General features: G+C 46.4%; 1 long non-coding RNA gene across 1 annotated transcript; it reads left to right on the top strand.

Annotated features, from left to right (window-relative positions):
- Positions 1-6,665: 6,665 nt before the first annotated feature.
- LOC309868698 lies at positions 6,666-13,119 on the top strand. The gene is made up of 3 exons (XR_014313793.1): positions 6,666-7,176; positions 11,422-11,615; positions 12,528-13,119. It is a non-coding gene; the product is annotated as an uncharacterized lncRNA (long non-coding RNA).
- Positions 13,120-13,867: the final 748 nt, after the last annotated feature.

The following is a 13,867-nucleotide window of genomic DNA, read 5'->3' as shown; positions in this document are numbered from 1 at the left end:
TTTTTTTAAAAAGAATTATTTATTTATTTATTTGACGGAGAGATAAATCACAAGTAGGCAGAGAGGCAGAGAGAGAAGGGGAAGCAGGCTCCCTGCTGAGCAGAGAGCCCGATGTGGGGCTCAATCCCAGGACCCTGGGATCATGACCTGAGCTGAAGGCAGAGGCTTAACCCACTGAGCCACCCAGGTGCCCTATTTGTATATTTATTTGAGAGTGAGAGGGCATGCAGGTGGGGGGAGGTGCAGAGGGAGAGAGAGATCCCGAAGCAGACTCCACACTAAGCGTGGAGCCCCACATCGGCCTCCATCCCAGGACCCTAAGATCATGACCTGAGCAGAAATCAAGACTCAGCTGCATAACCGACTGATCCATCCAGGCGCCCTAGTGAGACTAGTTCTTTAAACTCTTTTATCTGTACAGTTACAGGTCTAGGCGTAACATGGAGGCAACATGATTCTAATTCTTTACATTGTTCTACAGGAGTCATTCTCCAAGTGTGGTCAAAGGACTCCTGCAGATCCCTGAGCCCTTCCAGAGGGTCCACAGGTCAAAACCATTTTCATAGTAATTTTAAGACATTATTTGCCCTTTTCACACCTACTCTCTCATGTGCAGACAGTGTTTCCCAGAGGCTGCGTGGCATGTGATGTCATCTCTGCTCTGATGGCAAATGGAATGTGTGCTTATTTTTTTTGTTTTAAATTTATTTGACAGACAGAGATCACAAGTAGGCAGAGGCAGGCAGAGAGAGAGAGAGAGGAGGAAGCAGGCTCCCCGCTGAGCAGAGAGCCCAACTGGGACTCCATCCCAGGACCCTGAGATCATGACCTGAGCTGAAGGCAGAGGCTTTAGCCCACTGAGCCACGCAGGCGCCCCTATGCTTATGTTTTAAAAACTATCAGTTTTGGGTCATCTGGGTGGTTCAGTTGGTTAAGCATCAGACTCTTTGATCTCAGCTCGGGTCTTGATCTCAGGGTCTTGGTTTCACTGGATGTGGAGCCTACTTAAAACTTTTTAAAAATAATAATAATAATAAAAGTTAACAGTTTTAATTTATAATATGATAAATACTGATAGTTGTAATTTACACAAACAAAAGTTTTCTTTGGAACCCTCAATTTTTAAGAATGTAAATGAATTCTGACATAAAAATGTTTGTGGGGGACACCTGGGTGCCTCAGTCAGTTGAGTCTGACTCTTGATTTCCACTAGGGTCATGATCTCGGAGTCAAGGGATTTGTTGGATTCCAAGCTCAGCCTTCAGTCTGCTTGCTCCCCCGATTGCAATCTCTCTCCCTCTCAAATCAATCAATAAATAAATTGGCTTATTTAAAATTTTTTTAAAAAATAAAACTGCTATTCTATAGATCTAGATTTTACTTTTAGAAAATTTTCACCATATAAGGAATAGCAGTTTTTATAATGAAAAAAATTGTAATTTTGTTATGACAGTGAAAATGTATTATATGCCATCCCATTATTTTGTTTGTACATGAAACATAAAATTTGTGGCTGAATTCTGAATCCAAGTATTGCTTGGAGAAGTATATTGATAATTTCCAGCCTCAGCAGAGTGAAGTTTCTCCAAATTGAAGTTAATAAAAAACTTAAGAACTATAATGACTCAGGGAAGCTTGTCTAATTTGGCATGACTGCCAACAAAACACAAATTATGTGAAAATCTCAATTGTAACCATGTAATTGGTGATTTTCCTATGACAAAGGCAAGAAAAACAAATTTTATTGAACAAATGTGTCATTGTTTATGAATTCTGTATAATTATGTACACATTTATAACTCAACCAAACATTACCAGCCCATCAACAACACCCGCAGACAAGCACAATAATAATTAAATTTAAGTTTCCAATGTTCTGTCAATTTTCAGCTCTATAATAACCATAGCTTTACATAGTTTTAAGTCATTTTTTATCATTGTGAAAGTCTATCATCAAGGTAGGCTGATAGAACATGTTTTATTGAACACGTTGACACTATGTCAGCTTAACTGATAATTTTTCGATATTTAAACACACGGTCTGGGAACCTTTCCTGAGCCCTGCAAAACTTAAGAACAGGCCTGGTACTTACACGCTGGGTCATCATTTCTTATAGAGGCTGGCAAGAGTTTTCAGAATGTTCAGATCCCAATACCCCAGCCCCAATCAGCCACTTTCCACTCAAGTTGGAAGTTCTGCTATCAACAACAGACAAGAAGGTGTGGAATCCACATTCCGGCTGGAATCATGGTGCTCACCGCCTTTTCCATCTTCCTGGAATTGCCTGAGCCGTGTGTCCATCCAGACAGAGAGAACCTCTTGGAGCATGTAATGTAGGGCAAACGCTTTATGTATGCAGAGACCGGGACCAGCTGGGACATTCGTCACGCTTCCCGTCCCCCAGCACTCTCATGTGGGCTGCAAGGATGAAGTTCAGAATGAGAACAAAGGGCGAGCATCTCCCTTGAGCACAGTCGTCATCCTTGCGTGGGGCTTGGTCTCTGGCCGTGGCTAGTTAGAGCACTCCAGGCTGGAGGCTCCCTGAGTCTTGCCAGGTGTGGCTACCCAAGATCACCCGCACAGTTTCTCAACATGCATTTCCTGTCAGCTCAGGAAATCTGGGTCAGAAGGACTTTCCCAGACCTTAGCTCTCTCTCTCCACATCTCCATAGGGGCTGCTCAGGAAAAGGGCCAGGTGGGGAGCCGGGGATAGAGGATGTTGGTCGGTGGGCAACCAATGGGAAACCAGTTCAGTGTCTTGCACCATAGGAAATGGCACTGTCCCCTTCACCTCATCTTCATGGTGCAGCTTGACCTCCTTGTTTTGTCTCACATTTTTGTCTCCCAGCCTGGAAGGAAGGATAGGAAGTGGCAGAAGAGTAACCCTGTCAACCTCTTGTTCCCTGTGCTCAACATATATCAGTTGAGTGTTGTTAATGACAGAGAAAGCCATGGCCTTGGGTCCTCCTCTTCCTCCTCCTCCTCCTCCTCCTCATCATCATCATCATCATCACCAGTCACCTCTATTGGGTGCTACGCAAGGTTCAAAGGTGATGCCATTTCCTACCTCTCAGGCATCTCAGGGTTAGGAGACCAGGAGGTAAGATACACCAGTCACCACCCAGGGTGAAACTCAAAAAGATTTGGGAGCTGATTGGATCAGGCAAAAGAGCTGAGGGAGAAGGGTGGAGATAAAGGTAAAGCTGGGGTAAGAGGCAGACTGACTGTTCTGGGTCCCTGCCCAAAGAGGCCTGAGTGATGGGGACCCTAGGGTGTGGTGGGGAGGGTCAGAGGCTGCAGCCAAACCTGTTGCTAATTCAGTTCTCATGGGCACCTACTACCTGCCAGACCTTGCTCCATGCAAAAGTGGTCTCTTTCCTCATAGCACTTACGTTGCTTTCAACTAAGATATTTATCTATTGAGCACCTACCATATACCTGGCTTAGACTTGGTCACCAGGGTTTCAAAGATTAAAGACAATTTCAAAGAAGCCTTACCATAGAGTGTCAGAGTCACCTGTAAACAGAGGTCAGAGCTAAGGAACAGAGTGATTGGAGTAAATCACTTGTTTTCTCATTGATAAAATGAGGCGATTTGACTGTTACTTACATCCACCTGCTTCCAAAAGATTTTGAGATTACTTCCAACTAATTATACATTTACAATAGCTTTGTTAAACTAGAATTAGGAAATTGAAAAGCAGGTGGAAGGAGAGAAACAAATTGAAGGAGAGAGGGGAAAAACAGAGCTAAAATGAGCTCAGACTGGGTTAAGAAGTCAGATGTCAACCTTCCTAGTTAGAGTGTTGCTGTAATGGGCCATAAAATATGACTCTGAGCTTCCTGGTAGCCAAAGCAAAGAGAGAAACAGACAGGGTCTTATATTTGCCATTATCTGGTGAAATAAAACATATCAGGTTTTCGGGAGAGATCTTTTTTCCTGTAGTATATAATAAAGATAATTTGCTGTGTGGGTCCTTCCTTCTAGCAGTAATATAGATTACTAGAATAGATAATGCCTTTAGGATTAGTTTTTCTAGGACATAAATAATGCAGTGATTTTTACATGATCATTTCTTCCACCAAACATCAGTGGATGTTGCGAGTACAACATTAAACTGGAACTGGGCTGAAGGCATCTTTGCATATCGTCAGCTAAGGCATCTTTGCATATGGTCAGCTAAGCTGATGTGGTTCAGTTGTACAGTTTTCTGCTGACAAGAACTGATACCAACATAGAACTCTGAATAGAGGAACGGTTACAGAACAGGGTGTTTCCCCAAGCCATCAGAGCTTGAGTATTGACAAATGGTGCAAAAGTGATGCCTAAATTCTAGTTGGATTTTGTGTTTCTTCGATTATGAGTCATATCAAGCATCCTTCACAATATTTATTGGCTTTATTTATATTCAGTAAATACATCGATATTTTTATTGATTTATTGATAGTTCTTTTTCTGAAAACTACTTGTCTATACTCCTCAACTATCTTTTTAAACTGCTTTTGGATCCTCATCTATAAAGTGGAGATAATAGGGCCCCTGGGTGTCTCGGTCATATAACCATCTGCCCTTAGCTCGGGTTATGATCCTGGGGTCCTGGAATTGAGCCCCGCATCAGGCTCCCTGCTCAGTGGGGAGTCTGCTTCTCTCTTTGCCTCTACCCCTCCTCCCACTAGTGCTCTCTCTGTCTCCCAAATAAAGACATAATACCTTTTTAAAAAGTGGAGATGGGGCGCCTGGGTGGCTCAGTGGATTAAAGCCTCTGCCTTCCACTCAGGTCATGATCCCAGGGTCCTGGGATTGAACCCCGCATCGGGCTCTCTGCTCAGTGGGGAGCCTCCTTCCTCCTCTCTCTCTGCCTGCCTCTCTGCCTACTTGTGATCTCTGTCAAATAAATAAATAAAATCTTTTTAAAAAATTTAAAAAAAGAAGTGGAGATAATAATAGCACCTGTCTCATAGTGTTAGAAATTATAAAGTAATCAATATGGATATTGGGGAGGGTATGTGCTATGGTGAGTGCTGTGAAGTGTGTAAACCTGGCGATTCACAGACCTGTACCCCTGGGGATAAAAATACATTGTATGTTTATAAAAAAATTTAAAAATTTAATTAAAAAATTATAAATCAATTCACCCACACTTTGTTGTGGAACTTCTATGTTTTTATTTATTGCACTTAAATCTTTGATCCGAATAGAACTTGTTTTGGCCCTATCTTTATTATCACCCCCAACAATAATTCAGGTACTCCAACACCATTTATGGAATATTCTCTTTTCTCTGTCGATGGAAGTGGAAATGCTTAGACCTCTTACTAGTATTCCCAGCCCTTTCCCTAACCTAAAGCTCCTTTTGGTCCTAGTATGTCGGGATGGATGTCAATGCACAGGAAGAGACAGGCGTGGATGGGAGCACTGGGCTGGGAGGTAGACAATCTGGGTCCTAAGTCTCCCTACCGTTACCCGGAGGAGGGATCTTAATAATTCATTTCTGCCTTGTGGCAGAACATATAAAATGAGGTAGTAAGACTAGACAGTTCCTGAGGTCTAATACTCCCAGCTCTAATACTGTTTGATTCCAGGCATTACAGTGAGCACATGTGCTGGAGAGTGCGAGCGAGAGCTGGAGATGGAGGCATCGTGGTGTGCCTCAGTCTCTCCAGTGCCAACCCTACAGCACCCTCTTGCCATTCTTGCCCCCATCTCCTCTGCTTAAGGCCCGCGGGACTGGGAATCCTCTGCTTAATGCCCAAGGGGCTGGGAACCAATGGCCTGCCATCCCTAGAGATGCTGGCATGGAAGACAAGGCCCAAGAGAAGTTGCTGATTGAGGGTCTGTGGGCAGATGGCACAGCCCCTGAGAGAACCCGCCCCAGGAGAGCACTGCTGGAGTATGCCTGTCTCCAGGGCCCTAAATCCCATCCAAGATAGGAAGGTCCGTAGAGGCCTGGAAAGCCTTACTCTGGAGGTTAGAGGTGACCACACACACTCGAGCATGTACCCGCTTCATCCCACAACGCACACACACAAAGGAGAGTGAAATTACTTAGGCGTTGAGGTGGGACAGACCTGGATTCAAATCCCTGCCCCGTCCCTTAATCTCTGTGACCTTGGGCAAGACACTTAACTCCCAGAGTGTCCTAGAGAATGAACCTCACGAGATTTTTGTGAGAAAACTCAATGAATTCTCACAGTGCCTGGGACAGAGTGGGAGGCCACTTCAGGATACTCTGTGTCCACTCCTGCTCCTTCCATCACCATCCTGGATGCTCAAGGCTTTGAACAGACCACAGGGTGTTGCCCTGAGGAGGAGGCTGGGCTTTGTCAGCTCACATCCCTTCAGCACCCAGCATGGCGTCTGGCCTTCTGTGAGCATGCGCTGAGAGGTATTCATGTCACCATTCAGTACCTTGTTGGTGAGCCTGGGAGGTCACCCAGGGCAGCGTCCAGGTAGGTGATAGGAGGATGGGGCATCCAGACCTGAAAGGGAGAGAGGCTGACCCCAGCCGGCCTGAGTGTGAGGGGTCCGCTAATGAATAAGGGCCTGAGACAATTGTGCTGAGGTTCCGGCAGACATGTTGGCAACTCATCCTCACATTTGATTCAGGTCTACACAGCCTTGGCAGAGCCATTTCCTGGCCCCACTTCCCTGTCATGCCCAGCCAGCCAATAAACTGTCATCAAAACGGTTTCTAGATAAAACCCAGGATGCACTGCTACATTTGAATTTCAAATAAACAAATCATATATTTGTTTTAGAAACTCACCTTTTAATTTTCTTTTTTTTTTTTTAAGATTTTATTTATTTGACAGAGAAAGACAGCAAGAGAGGGAACACAAGCAGGGGGAGTGGGAGGGGAGAAGCAGGCTTCCCACTGAGCAGGGAGCCCGATGCAGGGCTCGCTCCCAGGACCCTGGGATCATGACTTGAGCCGAAGGCAGTCGCTTATAGACTGAGCCACCCAGGAGCCCCAAACAAATCATATTTTTGTATAAATATGTCCTGAAGCGTGGCAGAACACGCCAGTCCCTGAGATGCCATTCTGACGTGAAGACTATTTTGAGCTAAAGGCCCTTGAAAAACAACAGATGCGAGAAGAGCGCCTCACCTCCCTTTTCTTCCCATGTGAAAGATGCCCTCCCTGTACGAGGAAAACAAGAAACATTCTTCAAAGGTGAGTCAAAGCCAAGAGACTTTGCTAAAAATAAGATAACTTCCCTCGCTTCCCGTATTTTGGTTTGTTTACTTTTCCCCATTTGCCTCTGTCTGTTCAACCCAGTATAAAAGCATGTGGTTTCGCCATGTCTTTGGGTCTTCCCTTCCTTAGGAGGCTCCCCGTGTCCTGGAAAATTTACGTACATGTGTGTGCTTTGTTCCCATTCATCTGTCCTATGTCAATCTCATTCTCAGGCCCAGCCAAACACCCCTATGAGGCAAGAAGTAGAATTCTGCCTCCCCTGCAGTTCCAAATATTGTGTGGGACACACTTACGCTAAAGAAAAAAAGAGCTCTTTATCTGAAATTCAAATTTAATGAGGTGTCCTGGATTTTTATTTGCTAAAGTTGGCAACCCTAGCCATTGATCAGCCGTCATGATGATGTCTGTTAGGGCCATCACAGCTTACATTTGTAGGACACCTTATTTTATTTATTTATTTTACAGATTTTACTTATTTATTTGAGAGAGAGAGAGAGAGAAGCAGTGAGAGAGGGAGCACAGCAGGGGGAGTGGGAGAGGGAAAAGCAGGCTTCCTGCTGAGCAGGGAGCCCAATGCGGAGCTCGATCCTAGGACCCTGAGATCATGACCTGAGCCTATGCTGGAGGCAGACCCTTAATGGCTGAGCCACCCAGGCATCCCTGTAGGACACTTTAATGACTATTGCATCAGCTGTGTGCTGCCCTTTGCAGCCAAGGTCACATCCACCAGCTGGTATGATCCTCCTTTCAGCAGATATGAGCTGGTCACACTGGACACCACAGTGAGGGGACATGCAGGCATTGCTGAGGGGGCGGTCAGAGGCTGACGACAGGAGAGTGAGCTGGAAGTGGGTGGAGGTTGGCTCTGGGAATCCCTCAGTCCACAGTATTATTAATTCCATTTACATGCAAGGAAACTGCAGTGTATTCATTTAAAAATATGGATAATGGGATGCCTGACTCAGTTCATTGAGCAGCCACCTTTATCTAGGGTCATGATCCCAGGGTCGCGGGATTGAGTCCCACATCGGGCTCCTGGCTCAGTGGGGAGCCTGCTTCTCCCTCCCACTCTGCCTGCTGCTCTTCCTGCTAGTACTCTCCTTCTCTGTTAAATGAATGGATAAAATCTTAAAGAATATATGGATAGAGCTCAGTGCTTCTTGAAGCCCTAGAGGAGAGGGATTTGCACAGGTCCTCCCATTGGAAATAACGACTGACTGAATTTTGCAATCTGGGGGTCTCCTACCTCTCCTTCTCACAATGCCAGCCTCTGGAGAAGCCTAAGCAATCCATTAGAATTAGAATTAGAATTAGAATTTTCTGTCTGTCTCCTTCCCTACCCAACTTCACTCCTCCCACCCCACCTCAGGCTGGGCCCCCAGGGGGCAGGGAAATTCTTATTCCTCTTGAGATTTTTCCAGTCTGGAGCTCAGAGCAGGTGCTTAGTAACTGTGTATTCCAGAAAAAGTTACTTGAAGGGGTTCTCTCTTTCCAGGATATTATACCCTAAGCCACTGCTTCTCTGGGGAGCAGTGAGGCTTCTGCTGGCCACTGCTCTCCAGCTGCTCTGCTCCCTTACCTTCAGGCTGCAGAAGAGTCAGTCGCGGAAGGGCAGATACCTGGGTGGGACAGAAGACTGGGACAGGTTGGAGACACTCAGGATTAAGGAGGTAAAATACCAAAAGCATACCTAGGCACATAACATTATGCTTGATTTAGCTGTTCTGGCAATTAGGGTACGGGTGGGTCCCTAAAATTAAAGTTCAGTGGAAGAGGAGTTAGGGCAGGGCTGGGTTCAAGATCAAGATCGGGGTCAAAATGCTCAGGTAGGGCTAAATATCTTAGAGGGTTGGAGCCACATTCTGTGGCTGTCCCCTTCCCCAGTGCAGTCCCAGCCCTTGCCCACCGGCTCCAGTCACACTGGTTCCCTTGCACGTATGCTGCCACGTGAGGGCCTTTTGCATGGGCTGTTGAGTCTTCAGAACACCCTTCCCCTCAGAAGTCCACCCACCTACTCCTGACCTCCTTCAGATCAGCTTCTCAGTGAGCCAGGCCCTTGCTCACACTGCCAAATGCTGTGACTTCTCCCCAGGCTCACATGCCTCATCACTCTTGCCGGGCACTCCTTTCTTCCTTCCCAGAAATTTTACTTATTTATCTTTTGTTTTGTTGACTAATGTATCCCCAACCTATGGAATAACAGCTGGCATAGTGGGTGCTGAACTTGAACTGGGTTCGGAAGGGACCTTGATAATCTAGATGTTTCTATTTTGGAGTTTCCCATGGAACTCATTAAAATACCCTAACTGGGGATGGCTGGGTGGCTCAGTCGTCTGCCTTCAGCTCAGGTCATGTCCTGGGATTGATCCCTGCTTTGGGCTCCTTGCTCTGCGGGGAGCCTGCTTCTCCCTCTCCCTTTGCCTGCCTGCCGCTCCCCTTTCTTGTGCTCTGTCTTTCTAACAAGTAAATAAATAAAGTCTTTCAAAAAAACAATAAATAAATAAAATAAAATACTCCAAACAGAAACCTTTTCCTGGACCTTCTGAGTGAGCTTGAGATGCTTGCTAAGGCTTCTTATATAAAAGCACGTTCTTGGCTGCCGTCCCCACACTTAACAAGGCAGGCCCCCAGAAGGGCATAGTTAGGGCTGAAGCCAGCATTCTGGCAATTCTCTCCTACTGGGGCCCTTTCTAACTCTTCAGGCCGATCTGGGCACCTCCTAATCCAGTGTGGGAACCCTCAGGTCAGAATATTAAGTTACTAGACTCCCTGGTGGTACTGATCTCTGTCTAGCTTTCTCTTAACCCGGCCAACCTAGTACATGGTTGGAATTCAGTGAGTTGGTTCTTACTACTTACTGTTACAGTCTTTGTAAGCCGTGATGCCTGGGACCTCGGCATCAACCCAGCTAATCTTCATCTTGCCCTCCCCAAGAAAGCTGAGCAGGAGCAGGGCAGGAGGAATCAGGACCTGAGGATGCCTCTGCCTCTTTCTTTCATTATGTCTGACTTTGGGAGCAAAGTTCTCTAGTGTCTGGAGCACTAGGCTTAGGGTCAGTCATTAATTGCTTTGTGGCCTGAGTATATCCCATAACCATTCCAAGTCTGTTTGCCAATCTGTAAAATGGGCTAACTTCCAGGATCCACTTGAGGCTTCCATGTGACCGTGAACCCTTGGAAATTCCTTGGCAAACCACAGATCATCATACAAACCCACTTATCATGCATCAGCCCTCTAACTCAACACTTCCCATGGGTCCCCCCAACCCTCCAAGAACAAAGTTGCAGTCCTGAAGGCGAGGTTCTTCTACCCAGCACCTCCCAACCCCCAAAGCCAAGTGCTGCCACTCCTCCCTACACACCCTTCACTCTGGCCAAAGTTAGTCACCGCCCTGAACAGGCCATACCCTTTCTTGCCTCCACACCTTTGCACAGACCGTTCTTCCTGCTGGGAATGCCCCCCTCCCTTTGCATCACCTTCTTCCTTGACTCCCTATACCCAAGGTGGAGTTAGACAGTCTGGGTTAGACTCTGGGCTCTGCCACCTGCCCCCACCAAGTGACCTCGGGCAAAGTTCCTTAACCTCGTTTGGCATCGGTTTGCTCATCTGCAAAACAGAGATAATAACAAGACCCAACTCTTCGGGGCACTGTGGGGATGAACTGAGATAACACGGGGCCTGACCCCTGCCTGGCACACGGCAGCTGTTTGGGAAATAACAGCTAAGATTGCTGCTTGGAGTGTGCTTACCGACACCTCTTCCATCCCAGCTGCGCCCAGGATCTCTGCCCTCCCTACCAGCCTGGGAGGTCTGGGCCTATCCTCAAAGACTACCCGAGGGAAGGCTTTGGGAAAGCAGAGGGAACTTTCCGGCCTTTACTGCTTAATAAAACAACTAGGATGAGCGCCAGAATGACAGTGGAAATAGAAGTGGCCAAGGACGGCTGCATTCTTGGAGAGGAGGTCTCCGTCTCAGCAGGTGACAGAAGCTGGGGAGGGAGAGACCACAGCTGCAATAGATTCGCACCCTCCCCCATGTGACTGTCCTCCATTTTTGAGGGGAAGGGCCAAGAGCCAAGGACAGCCTTGCTCAGGCTCTGGACCCTGCCCTTTCACCTGTCAGGGCCTGCCTTTTTCCCGGTTAGCTCCTTGCCCAATCCCTCACTCAAATGGGGGTTACTTCTACCACCACTGGTAATTCTCACTAATTATGCAACTACAGGCCAGGACTGTGAACACAGGGTACCAGCTAAGAGCCTGGGCTTTGGTGGAGTCAAGTCGAGTATCTAGAAAGATGTCTGGCATGTAATGGGCCTGTGATGAATGATCACCATCATCATCTCAAACCTTCACAATAACAACGTGCTTTGGAACCAGACTGCACTAAGTTCAAGTCCCTGCTCTACCACTTTCTAGGTGTGTAAACTCTTCTTCTTTTTTTTTTTTTCTAAGATTTTTATTTATTTGAGAGAGAGAGAACAGTGAGAGAGCACAAGCAGGCGGAGAAGGGGAGCCCAATGTGGGGCTCAATCCCAGGACCCTGGGATCAGGGTCATGACCTGAGCAGAAGGCAGATGCCTAACTTACTGAGCCACCCAGGCGCCCCTCTAAGTGTGTAACCTTGGCAAACCGCTCAACCACTGCTTTAGTTTCCTCCGCCTCTCTGAGATAGGATTAAGAATAGCTCCTACCTCTTCAAAGTACTTAGCACAATGCTTGGAAGATGGCAAGCACTCAATAAATGTTAGTGATTATCAACCACTTCTCCATTTGCGGGATGAAGAGATAGAAGAAAAGAGAAATTAATTAAGTAACTGGACCGAGGTCACCCAACTTAAAAGTACTAGAGCCAAGATTCCACCCGGGGCTGTTTGGCTCCAAAGTCAGAATTCTCTTGGCTTTCCCATGTTGTCCCTCCCTTATTTTTCTTGCTTTCCTTCAATAAACTTAAGCCAGAAGACAGTTTAAAAATATATGCTAGCTATAATGACAACGAGTTAAGGCACTCCAAATATATTTAAATCCATGCAGTTATGATTTTTTTAAAAATGGATCACTTTTGGAGAGGCTAAGAAAGTAACTCATTATTTTGAAAACCGTAAAGAAAGGGAGAAGAATCAAGCTCTCATCTGCTTTTCCTGGATAGTTTACAAAAGTTAACTCAGGTTAACAAAGTTAGTTGAGAGGGGGAGGTTTCTCTTAGTGAAGGTGTTTCAGCTAGCAGGTGCCAGAGGAATGACAGACCATCACGGTTTTGCAACCCCTAATGAAACCATGGAGCTGAGCGCTGATTATCAACAGCTGCTTACAATGTGTATCTCTTGATAGAAAAACACCCCACCACCTATGGAGTAATCATCCCAGATGTTGAACCTGAATTGCATGAAGTTTCTACAGAGAGAGACACAACCAAACTCCGGACTGTGGGAAACTCCAGCAGACAAATGACCCGGTCTTTTCAACGAATAGAGTGCAAGAGGGGGAGGAAAGAGAAAAAGGGGGTACCTGTCATTTAAAAAAGACTGGAGTAACATCAATCATATGCATTATATAGACTGTCTTTGGAACCCCAATTTGAGCAGATTCTTTCCGAAATGAGACAACTGGAGAATTTGAACAATCAGATAGTTAAGGACATTGACATGCTGTCGTTTAATCTTTTAGGTATAAGAATGACAGTAGAACTATTTTTAAGTCCTTATCTCTTAGAGATTCATACTGAAATATTTATAGATGAAATGATGTGATAGCTGAGATTTGCTTCAGAAGAACCCTGGGGTAGGGCAGGGCCATAGGTGAAACTCAGCAGGCCAAGCGATGATGATCATTGAAGTGGGGTAATGAGTACATAGAAGTTCACTCTATTATTCTTTCCATTTTTATGTGGTTGAAATCTTCCATAATAAAACCTACAAGAAAAAACCCCAAATGATATAAAATAATTTCATCTTTATAACAGAGTCTAGTTGTTATTCCTCTCGGGGTTTCATGTCCCCAGTCATGGAGTGAGGGAGCTCGCCTGTTTGGAGCAATGAGTGTCCGTCATGTACCAGGCACAGTGCTAGGCTCTTGTATCTCAGTCAGTGACTCTCAGAACCCCTGGAAGGACAGGAAACCTGTATTGTGCCCATTTCAGAGGTGAGGATGCTAAGGTCTAACTAAATTCCCTTGTTCAGGTCGCACACAGCAAGTGGAGAATGTGAGATCTGAACTCAGGCCTTCCAGTTCTAGAAGTTCTGCTCAGTTCTGCTAGAGGTCTCAGCATGCAGTCCTAACCACACGTCCCTCAGAGCCCCTCTGGGCTGCTTTCCAAATTCACAGGCACTCCCTGAGCCTCCTGTACCCAGCTTGCCTGCTGCCAGGCAGAAGGAGGAGGCCGTGATGGGAAGCTGCCAGGGGGACCCCACCTCAAGAGAGGAGGTGTGTGAGAAGCGAGCTTCTGAGAATCCTCAACGCTTGCATTGGGCAAGGGCGGGGTCCCGGCTTGAGGGGTGGGGGGGCAGGGACACGCCCAGCAGGAGTAGCTGAGCATTTCCTCCTTCCCCGGGCTGCTATGGCAGCCGTTCCCATCCTGGCCCGAGTGTGGGGAGCCTCCATGAGCCTTCATCCAGGTGTGAGCACCTATGGGGAGGACCAGCCCAGCCAGCAGGTTGACTGAAGAAATGAGA

Source organism: Mustela nivalis, assembly GCF_964662115.1.
Source record: "Mustela nivalis genome assembly, chromosome: 7".
Classification (NCBI taxonomy): Eukaryota; Metazoa; Chordata; class Mammalia; order Carnivora; family Mustelidae; genus Mustela; species Mustela nivalis.
Note: the sequence above shows the minus strand (reverse complement) of the source record. Positions and strands in the feature narration are given on the sequence as shown.